Raw genomic sequence first — 10,050 nt, 5'->3', positions numbered from 1 at the left:
TCTTGATTGAATTATTATGTCAAATACAGAAATCCATGCCTATAATAGAGTGGATACCCATCTACTTCATGTCCAAAGATGTGCAGAAAGAGTGGAGCTTCACCCTGCAACAATAGAGATTTCATTACCAGGAAAATTTAATTGCAGTCGAGGGGACTAATGCTCTAGGTCAATTGTTGCTTCATAGATGTGGGTCAAGGAAATCAGTAATGATGTTCAATCTGAAACTTTACGAAAATTCTGACATCAAAGACCTTTTTCTTACTTGGAGTGCAATAGGTAATCAAGATCCCTCCTCTTTCAAATGCCTGTTTGGGAAGGGTTTTGATCTCAACCAGGACAACCCAAAATGGGTACCCCAATCAAGTAGGAATGAACAGGCCAATCAGGCGGGCTTGATAGACCTTCTTTTTGAGTCCTTGTTGCAGGACCTCTTCAATGGAAAGGAGCTTTGCAAGAGCATTAACCCTGATGAGGTTGTTGCATACGGAGCTGCAGTGCAAGCTGCTATTTTGAGTGGAGAGGGCAATGAGAAAGTGCAAGATCTGTTGCTTCTAGATGTTACTCCCCTTTCATTAGGGCTAGAAACTGCAGGTGGGATTATGACAGTTCTCATCTCCAGGAATACTACCATCCCCACAAAGAAGGAGCAAGTCTTTTCTAGAGGGTGAGCGAACTCGAACCAGGGACAATAACTTGTTGGGTAAATTTGAACTTTCTGGTATTCCCCCTGCTCCCAGAGGAGTTCCCCAGATCACTGTGTGCTTTGATATTGATGCCAATGGTATTCTAAATGTCTCTGCTGAGGACAAAACCACTGGTCACAAAAACAAAATCACCATTACAAATGACAAGGGTAGATTGAGTAAGGAGGAGATTGAGAAGATGGTTCGTGATTCTGAGACATACAAGGCTGAAGATGAAGAGCACAAGAAGAAGGTAGAGGCCAAGAACTCTTTGGAGAACTATGCTTACAACATAAGGAATACCATTCGAGATGATAAGATTGTAACAATTGAATGTGAGCCCCTATTCAATCTTTGTTTACTCATGTGACAAGGCATAATGTCATATTTCCAAACAAAAGTTTGATATGTTGGTAGCGTGTTGAGGGCAGGTCAGTTCTTTACTTTTAACATGCCAGTTGCTCTTCTTTTTGGTGTTGTTTATCAGTTAATGCAGAATTAAGGTGCCATTTTTTTATGGGTACACTCATGCTTGACAACCCAATTTTTGTGTTAGTCTCTAAAACTTTGGGTACAAAATCAAGTGCTGGAAAAATACCTTTGCAATTTTTGAGAGCAAATTTACAGGGTTGCAATTAATTGAACAGATTTGCAGGGTTGCCGTCATACAGGATGAAAATTCCCGTATTTGCATGACCATTTGAATAGAAATCGAAAATTCCTTTTTGTTGTTTTTAGTTATGACAATAGCAATCATTCGAGATGATAAGATTGCAGCAAAGTAACAATTGAATGTTACTGTTTTATTTATTTTACCTTTATTATGGTGGAATTGAATGTTAATGTTTTATTTATTTTACTTTTATTGTGGTGGAATAATGAGGATTTAGGTTTACTGTTTCTCAATTTTAGACATGAGAGTTGAATGTTGTCGTTTTGACTGGCAAGAAGAAGAGGATTTGTGTTGGATAGTTTATTTCTTCGTTATTCTTTTGGAATACTTGAGAGTTGTTTTATTTTTTCAAAATTCTTGCATTGTTTTATTGGTTTTGTATTAGTGTTTTTGGTTCTTACAAATCAAGATTTAGAAGTTGAATGGTTTCCCAAATTTGGGCATAACAATTTTTATGGTTTGCCTTGAAATATTTTATATCTATTTCACTTTTATTATGGTGGATTAATGAGGATTTAGACGGTAGATTGTCTCTTAATTTTAGACATGAAAATTGAATGATGTTGTTTTGACTTGTAAGGAAAAGAGGATTTGTGTTGGATATTTGAGTTTTAATTTTGTTGGAATACTCGAGAGTTGTTTTTTTATTTTCTCAATATTCTTTTATTGGTTTTGTATTTTTCTTTTACTAATAATATGGTAAAAGTTATGGTATAATATTGTTGTAGTAAAAGTGTATGTGTAATTGTTTCTCTTCTTTATGCCTTCATTGTAAATTTTTCTGATATAATTTAACTTAAATTTAATGGTTTGTTAGAATGAATAAGATGTTTAGATGTTTGAGTTATGAAAGCTATTGAATTCTGATTTAAGTTCTTTATACTCCTTGCAAATGATTGCATGGCATAATACATGAAATTTTGAGGTTTAAATTTCCAAGTATCATGGTACAATAGGCAAATGTATGCAATACAAATTTCTATTGGTTGGATGACTATGCTTGAGTTACAATAGTAATGAAATTTTAAAAAATGCTCAATTTCTATTGGTTGACTTCTTGCAGGTTCATTCTTCATTTTCTTTGTGATTTATGCAATTGCAAACACATGATTATATTCATGTTAACATTTCCAAAACTTCATTCAAGTAAGAATCACTATTTTCACCTTCTTCTGCACTGTCTGCTTGTTTTGTCCTTCAATTGAGATGCAATGGTAACCCACCTATAACCACAACACATGTACGCAAATTCAAGAAGTGCGAGATACAAATGTGTTACCAACCAAGTATTAGATTTTGACCCCCATACTCAATTGGAACAAGTGCATAAACAATTATGAAATATATTTTCTCTCCAATTGGAAAAAATACACCATAGACCATTGATTGAAGAAAATTAGCAATAATCCCTTAAAGACAGCTTTGATTTAAAAAACTGGGGAAAAGATGAATGGTGATGGACAAGAAATAACTTAATGATCTTGTTAAAGTTGCCTTAGCGAAAACAAATGATCTGCTACTGATTTAGCAAAAACTAAGCCAGCAGTCAACTTGACCATCTTCGAATTCAGAGGCAGCATAAGCCCAATCAACAAGACATGTTTGCATAACTACCTAACCAATGGATGGGTAAATTGACCCATGAATTTCTTGGCCAAGGGAGAAACATAAGGTGAAAAGAAAAAACACCATTCTTCACCTGGTAGCAAAGGGAAAACAAAGGAATTCACAGCCAAAATGTTGCAGGAGACTCAAGATCATCTTTACGTAGTCACAATATCCAACAAAAAGCTCTGTAATCAATAATATACTTAATTAAGAAGAGTATTTGTTTATTGGTGGAGATTTAATACTCTAAGAGGGTTTTCTTCATGTAAATTCCCATATTACTGTGTGCATGCTATATTCCTTGAGTTCATTATTACTTCATTGATATTCAATAGAATCTTGAATGCAAGCATTGTTACTTCTGTCATTGTGTTGTGCTATACAACAACCCCCATTTTTTATTTTTAAAATTTCGTATGAAATTTATTTTAATAAAATGGGGACCCTTAATAACTTTTAAAACATAAAAATTAAAAAATATTTCCTTTGTCTTGAATAAAACATTTTTTTATATAGACCCCTTTCATACCAAGAATCACCCCTTTTAGGCCAAAATTACAAAATCCATGAAAAAGGATCACCCCCGAAGCCAAAACCCAACCTCCGCAATCGGAAGCTAAAGTTTAAGGTCAAAGTGCAGAAATACAAAGGAAATGGGTTGTAGTTCTAAATATTTTTAACAAAGGAATGATGCTCAAAAAACATGAATCCAAGCCTGTTGGGACCCACAAGGTCACGTCGCTATATCGCATTGCAAACTGCAAAAAGGACCAGCTCATACCCTGCCGCACAACTCCTTTGTGATTATGATTTGTGCAATCGCACATATCACAAATTGCCCCCCTTTTACTGCCCCACTTCACTATGCGATTGTGATATATCACATATTCTTGCAAATTGAAAAGGTTTTCAACTTCATCATCCCTCCACCGAAACCCTGATTGCGATATTGCTTGCCCGTTACCTTCACCAAATTGCGCATTGCAATGTAATTCGGACCCGACAACATATTTAATTCCATTCCATAAGCCTCCCCACATCCATCGTAATCACAAGTTCAATAGGTTTTGTGCCATACCATAACCTTTGTCGAAAGCAATTTGCGATTGCGATTAAGAGCCATCTTTGCCATGTCATACTCCACGTTAGCTGCCACGTCATCCTTGACGTCATACTCCACGTCAGTTTCCATGTCATCGCCATGCCATCTGCCATGCCACATGCCACGTCACCCACCATGCCACATCATGATGTCATTTATGTTGTCACTGCCATGTCACCCTGAGACTTCACAATTGCAAGTTTCAAAAGGACACGGCTTATAACAAATCCTTCACCTAGACGATTTGTGATTGCGATTACCCTCATGACATCATCATGATGTCACCCTGCATATCGCAATCGCAAAAATTCAAAAGACTCATTTCATAACGCTTCATAGAAAATTGCGATTTGCGATTGCGTATTCACACATCACGTCACCACTCAAGAATTGAGATTGTGATTTAGATTGCGATTGCGATTTGCAATCAAGCCCGTCCCTCTACCCTTAGCCATTGCCGATTGCAATTGTGATGTAATAATCAGACCCTACGCCAGACTTAACAGATATGTATACCATTTCGCATCCAGGTATTTTGCAAGGTTCATAGCTCTGTCGTTCCTTTGTCTTCGCTTCAATTACTCATTGCAATATAACTCCGCCATATCCCTCTTCCATCTGCTATGCCACAATTGCGATATTTCAAATAGAACAAGTGACTTACTCTTGTTTCTCCTCCACATTAATCACGATTGCAATGGTTATGCTCCACGTTTCGATCAATTTTAGTTGAATGTTGTTGTTTAGATTGGCAAGGAGAAGAGGATTTTTGTTGGATAGTTTATTTCCTCGTTATTCTTTTGGAATGCTTGAGAGTTGTTTCATTTTTTCAAAATTCTTGCATTGCTTTATTGGTTTTGTATTAGTGTTTTTGGTTCTTACAAATCAAGATTTAGAAGTTGAATGGTTTCCCAAACTTGGGCATAACAATTTGTACGGTTTGCCTTGAAATGTTTTATATCTATTTCACTTTTATTGTGGTGGAATAATGAGGATTTAGAAGGTAGATTGTCTCTTAATTTTAGATATGAAAATTGAATGTTGTTGTTTTGACTTGTAAGGAAAAGAGAATTTGTGTTGGATATTTGATTTTTATTTTGTTGGAATACTCGAGAGCTGTTTTTTTTTCTCAATATTCTTTTATTAGTTTATTGGTTTTGTATTGTTTTTTTTACTGATATTACATGGTAAAAGTTATGGTATAATATTTTTGTAGTAAAAGTGTATGTGTAATTGGTTCTCTTCTTTATGCTTTCATTGTAAATTTTTCTGATATAATTTAACTTAAATTTAATAGTTTGTTAGAATGAATAAGATGTTTAGATGTTTGAGTTACGAAAGCTATTGGATTTTGATTTACTCCTTGCAAATGATTGCATGGCATAATACATGAAATTTTGAGGTTTAAATTTCCAAGTATCATGGTACAATAGGCAAATGTATGCAATACTAATTTCTATTGGTTGGATGACTATGCTTGAGTTACAATAGTAATGAAATTTTAGAAAATGCTCAATTTCTATTGGTTGACTTCTTGAAGGTTCATTCTTCATTTTCTCTGTGATTTATGCAATTGCAAACACATGATTATATTCATGTTAACATCTCCAAAACTTCATTCAAGTAAGAATCACTATTTTCACCTTCTTCTGCACTGTCTGCTTGTTTTGTCCTTCAATTGAGATGCAATGGTAACCCACCTATAACCACAACACATGTACACAAATTCAAGAAGTGATAGATACAAATGTGTTACCAACCAAGTATTAGATTTTGACCCCCATACTCAATTGGAACAAGTGCATAAACAATTATGAAATATATTTTCTCTCCAATTGGGAAAAATACACCATAGACCATTGATTGAAGAAAATTAGTAATAATCCCTTAAAGACAGCTTTGATTTAAAAAACTGGGGAAAAGATGAATGGTGATGGACAAGAAATAACTTAATGATCTTGTTAAAGTTGCCTTAGCGAAAACAAATGATCTGCTGCTGATTTAGCAAAAACTAAGCCAGCAGTCAACTTGGCCATCTTCGAATTCAGAGGCAGCATAAGCCCAATCAACAAGACATGTCTGCATAACTACCTAACCAATGGATGGGTAAATTGACCCATGAATTTCTTGTCCAAGGGAGAAACATAAGGTGAAAAGAAAAAACACCATTCTTCACCTGGTAGCATAGGGAAAACAGAGGAAGGAATTCACAACCAAAATGTTGCAGGAGACTCAAGATCATCTTTACGTAGTCACAATATCCAACAAAAAGCTCTGTAATCAATAATATACTTAATTAAGAAGAGTATTTGTTTATTGTGTGGAGATTTAATACTCTAAGAGGGTTTTCTTCATGTAAATTCCCATATTACTGTGTGCATGCTATATTCCTTGAGTTCATTATTACTTCATTGATATTCAATAGAATCTCGAATGCAAGCATTGTTACTTCTGTCATTGTGTTGTGCTATCCAACAACCCCCATTTTTTTATTTTTTAAATTTCGTATGAAATTTATTTTAATAAAATGGGGACCCTTAATAAATTTTAAAACATAAAAGTTAAAAAATATTTCCTTTGTCTTGAATAAAACATTTTTTTATATAGACCCCTTTCATACCAAGAATCACCCCTTTTTAGGCCAAAATTGCAAAATCCATGAAAAAGGATCACCCCCAAAGCCAAAACCCAACCTCCGCAATCGGAAGCTAAAGTTTAAGGTCAAAGTGCAGAAATACAAAGGAAATGGGTTGTAGTTCTAAATATTTTTAACAAAGGAATGATGCTCAAAAAACATGAATCCAAGCCTGTTGGGACCCACAAGGTCACGTCACTATATCCCATTGCAAACTGCAAAAAGGACCAGCTCATACCCCGCCGCACAACTCCTTTGTGATTATGATTTGTGCAACCACACATATCATAAATTGCCCCCCTTTTACTGCCCCGCTTCACTATGCGATTGTGATATATCACATATTCTTGCAAATTGAAAAGGTTTTCAACTTCGTCATCCCTCCACCGAAACCCCGATTGCGATATTGCTTGCCCGTTACTTTCGCTGAATTGCGCATTGCAATGTAATTCGGACCCGACAACATATTTAATTCCATTCCATAAGCCTCCCTGCATCCATCGTAATCACAAGTTCAATAAGTTTTGTGCCATACCATAACCTTTGTCGAAAGAAATTTGCGATTGCAATTAAGAGCCATCTTTGCCATGTCATACTCCACGTTAGCTGCCACGTCATCCTTGATGTCATACTCCACGTCAGTTTCCATGTCATCGCCACGCCATCTGCCACGTCACCCACCATGCCACATCATGACGTCATTCGTGTTGTCACTGCCATGTCACCCTGAGACTTCACAATTGCAAGTTTCAAAAGGACACGGCTTATAACAAATCCTTCACCTAGACGATTTGTGATTGCGATTACCCTCATGACATCATCATGATGTCACCCCGCATATCGCAATCGCAAAAATTCAAAAGACTCATTTCATAATGCTTCATAGAAAATTGTGATTTGCGATTGCGTTTTCACACATCACGTCACCACTCAAGAATTGAGATTGTGATTTAGATTGCGATTGCGATTTGCGATCAGGCCCGTCCCTCTACCCTTAGCCATTGCCGATTGCAATTGTGATGTAATAATTAGACCCTACGCCAGACTTAACAGATATGTATACCATTTCGCATCTAGGTATTTTGCAAGTTTCATAGCTCTGTCATTCCTTTGTCTTCGCTTCAATTACTCATTGCAATATAACTCCGCCATATCCCTCTTCCATCTACTATGCCACAATTGCGATATTTCAAATAGAACAAGTGACTTACTCTTGTTTCTCCTCCACATAATCACGATTGCAATGGTTATGCTCCACGTTTCGATCAATTTTCTTACAAAGAGAGATTTGTTGCAAATGAAACTTGCTTGTCAATCTCATTTATTTTTACCTTATCAGTTTCTATCTTTTGGTTTTCAGGGAACACAACATAAGAGGACAATGTTGCAGATAAGTGGCTCTTCAGTTCAAAAAAAGAAGGTTGATTTGACAGATAGAGCAATCAGATATTTGTATGAAATTCTATTTTTTAGATGCGTGATTGAAAGGAATTGTTCAACTCCCTTAGTGCTTGAAGCAAAAGCTGTTTTCAGTAGTGGCTACTTAAAAACATGATGTTGGCATTAAATTGAGGACTGGAAATATTAGAGAGAAAGTCAGGGGAGCTCGCACTATTGTACTCTCGAGGTCTAACTTAATAGGAGACTGGGAAGGCTCCTCTTCTTTGCAATTTACAAATTCTTGAAGGCACTATTGTATAGAGGATTTAGAGTTGTTGGTTAGAGGAGAAAACTCAGATCTGAGGGATTATTGAGGATTTTTCTTTTGCACTTTTAATTATGTTTTGATGGGCAGAGTTTGTTCTATTGCATCTCTAGTTTTAAAAGCATAAGTTAAAGCATTGTAAAAGACTGTTGAGGACCAGAGCGAGAGAAATGCATTCAATAAATTGGTATTTCTAATACTATTGTTTTAAATACTAGTTTCATTTTATAATGGCAGGAATGTGTCATTTTATTCATATTTGTGCACTATTGCTGGTATGAGTAATTTGTCTCAATCATATGTTATTATTTATGTATCCTCCTATGTGTTGAATTTTGATTTATGAGTAACCATTTAATCATAATTACATCTTTTAATACCGATTTAACAAATAATGATATGATGTGAACTATTTCCTCATTTTCTTGTTTAATTATTCAAATTATTGATTTAACAATCAATATCATTTTGTGAACTACTTCCTAAATGTTATTGGCTGATTATTTCAATTAAGAGGCCTCTGAATAGAATGTGTTTTGGTATTCATAATGTTAGTTAATTGAACTACTTTGTTAGCTTGACATTCATTATACGCCAAACATATTTAAATCCCATTCATTTAAATATCTTGCTCTTAGTTCGGTTAGATCTTTATCTGCCTAATTGAGATATGATTAGGATTTAGTTCCTTTTTCTTACATTTTAGAATTAGTTTGCATTTAGATTAATTCTACATTCCTAGAAGTCCTCTTTTGAGGCAAAACTTTAGATTGGTTTTGTTGTTCCACAAAAACAACTTAAGGATCATTCTTCTTACTTGATCAACTTGAAGAATTGATTGGATTGCCCTAGCTATTAGCAATTAAAGACATATTTAAAGCTAATAGCGGCTGGGAGAAGGTAATTCGACCTAATTGAACCAGTGGGATATACTATCCCAAACGGAAAAGGAGTTGTTTTAAGGTTTGGATCGGGTGGTTATCCCTAATGTTGTTGCAACAATTTTCGAGGCCTCAACACACTATAATTCTAGAGTTCATTGTCGTGTAGTCGTTAGACGCTTTGTTATGTCCTCACTCAATTATGTGTTTCTATTTCCTTTTTAGACTTGTTGTATGCATTGATGGTAGACATTGCAAGCATGAAATATTGCAGAGATTAAGTTGGTACTGCAATGCAACATTAAAAACACTTGCAGCCAATATGCAATGTTCCATCACTGAAATTTAGTCTCTGCTGAATAAATTGATGGTAGGCACTGAAACCATGAAATATTGTAGAGACTAAATAAGTGCAACAATGCAACATTAAAAAACTTGCAACCAATATGAAGTGTTCCATCACTGAAATTCAGTTTTTATAATTTTAGTTACGTGATTTCATATCAAGTCAGCATTAAAGCCAAGTTCAAAATTACTTGGGAGTAATGCTTGTATGGTAAAATCCAGGAGTAGGTATGAAAAGAGCATAGAACCACTTCAGCCAAAGTTGGAAAGGTACAAACAACAAAAAATGAAAGGGTTTCCCCATGAAAAGAAATGCCAAGAGGACCCAAAGGTCAGGTTTTCCAGTTGGAGTGACAAATTGTTGTGCTAACAGAGACGATGATTGATCTCATGAAGACAATGGCCAAGAGAAAGG

At 35.4% G+C, this 10,050-nt stretch overlaps 1 pseudogene; it reads left to right on the top strand.

Moving 5' to 3' along the window:
- The first annotated feature begins 209 nt into the window (after window positions 1-209).
- Window positions 210-1,056, top strand: LOC149150572 (heat shock cognate 70 kDa protein 2-like; annotated as a pseudogene).
- Window positions 1,057-10,050: the final 8,994 nt, after the last annotated feature.

This window comes from Pinus tabuliformis, chromosome 9 (assembly GCF_031772625.1).
Source record: "Pinus tabuliformis cultivar Carrire ecotype Pingquan chromosome 9, CPIR1, whole genome shotgun sequence".
In the NCBI taxonomy this organism is placed as follows: domain Eukaryota; kingdom Viridiplantae; phylum Streptophyta; class Pinopsida; order Pinales; family Pinaceae; genus Pinus; species Pinus tabuliformis.
This window is presented reverse-complemented; position numbering and strand designations above follow the sequence as displayed.